The sequence below is a fragment of the Loa loa genome, assembly GCF_000183805.2.
Source record: "Loa loa unplaced genomic scaffold supercont3.233, whole genome shotgun sequence".
Taxonomy (NCBI): domain Eukaryota; kingdom Metazoa; phylum Nematoda; class Chromadorea; order Rhabditida; family Onchocercidae; genus Loa; species Loa loa.
The window spans coordinates 71,820-73,853 of record NW_018108413.1 but is presented as its reverse complement, the minus strand read 5'-3'; positions in this window follow the sequence as shown (position 1 = coordinate 73,853).

Genomic DNA, 2,034 nt, shown 5'->3' with positions numbered 1-2,034 from the left:
ATTATTATTAATAATTATCAATTATTATTATTATCATTATTTCTAGTCTAACCAATATTTAAATTAAAATGAATCAAGGAAAAATTATTTAGATGATAATAACGGTCCTTGGCCAGCTGAAGAACGTATACAACAGCGCATATATTGCCTTCCAAATGATAAAGATTATGATAAGGTTTTTGATAACTTATTTTTTGCAATGTATTTAATTATACTATCTCAAACATGTATACTGACGTTAAACAAACGTAACAAACTATAACTGAAATGTGGAGAACGATAAGTTATGAAAAATATCAATAATTTTCAACAAATTTTTTTCTATAAAATTTATTTAGTCAATAATTTCAATTTTTCCCAATCATCCTTTGCTATTATCAGTTAGCTTTATCTATTATCATCATGCAACTATAATACAACAAAGTAACCGAATATTTGTTAAAAATCTCATTGTTATTTTAATTTCATTTAATGAAAAAATTTAATATGGTGTAGCAAAAGCCAGCAATTAATTAGCATATTGTAAGTGTTAAACTAATTAATCATATTATTATCATTTTAGGTTGTTAGTCGCCGAAAAAATTGGACAGCAAAACGTCGAGATGAAATTATTTGCACCATTGATGGATTATTTGATGAAATTGCTAGAAAGAATTGTTTAATACCAAAAATTATACCATTTCAAACTTCAAATATAAAAAAGTAAAGTGCAAATTTAAATTATCATTAATACACAAATTTTTAGCATTTTTTTTTTTGAAAAAAATTTGAACAATTTACATTAAATTTGTAATATAATTATTTAAGTTATAATATTTTAGCTTAATTTGATGAAATAACTTATTATATATTGTATATCATAGATTAATAAACAATAATTTTAATAGGAATAAAAGCAATGAATGATTACTTCATAGAATGGAATATCTTAGAAAAACAAACTCTTTAAAACTTTGAAGTTATTGAAAATTCTCAAGTTCTATCTGAAATCATTAAGTAACTCTCTACTACTCATATACTGCTTATGTTATTGTAGTTTTTTACACTGTTTACTACTTATGTTATTGTGAAGTCAGGAATTTATCAGTGATATTTTTGCATAATTAAGGAATCCATTGGTAATGCTATTAATGCGAAATGTGTGAAATCCAAATACAAAGGATTAGATTTAATACATCCTGAAGAATTAACAGAACGATGGTTATCACCACCACTTCCTTGTAAATTATTCATTTATCAACTTCTATCATCTATTTTATCAACTTTTTTCTGTCCCTTCATCTTTTAGCAATACGATTTTGTTTCTGTAACAATATTTTTGCTCAAAAAAGGTTGAACTTCCAAAACGTAATCTCAAAAGACCAATGATTAATCTGAAATCATTTTGCTTTTTCTCTTTTTATACTTCATCTGATTTGATCCTAACAATCACCATCTACTCCTTGTGTATTTGGTCAATACTAAAAGATCATCATTCCGAGAAACGTTTTTATGTGATCTTCCCGAGTTCGGGAACACTTCTCAATGACATAATAAAATAATAATAAAGTAGATTATGAAAATAATAACTATTTATTGACATAATTTCCGAAAAAAAACATAAATTAAATAATTCCTTTGGTGATTACAGCTTCCACCGCTACAAAACGAGAAAAAACAAGAAAACAACGAAAATCACGAATGGTAAAAATTCTCGCTAATCATGATGAGATGTAATTCAGACTGAGCTAATAGTAAGGTATGACCGCAGTAGAAAATGTAACGGATGTTTAAATGGACATAACGTAACACTTATTCAATGCACGGAATATATTCATTAAGCCCAAATTTAACACCGTTCAATAATTATTTCTATATTTCTCATGATTATACGAGAAATTACATCCAAATGGTCGTGATTATAATCTTCTGTGATTACAGATTTCAAGAAATGCTGTAACATTATCATCGACATCAACAAGATTGACAGTAACACGGTCAACATCAGTAGCATATGACGACGCGAGATGTGCTAAGATCATCAATCGTTTGGAT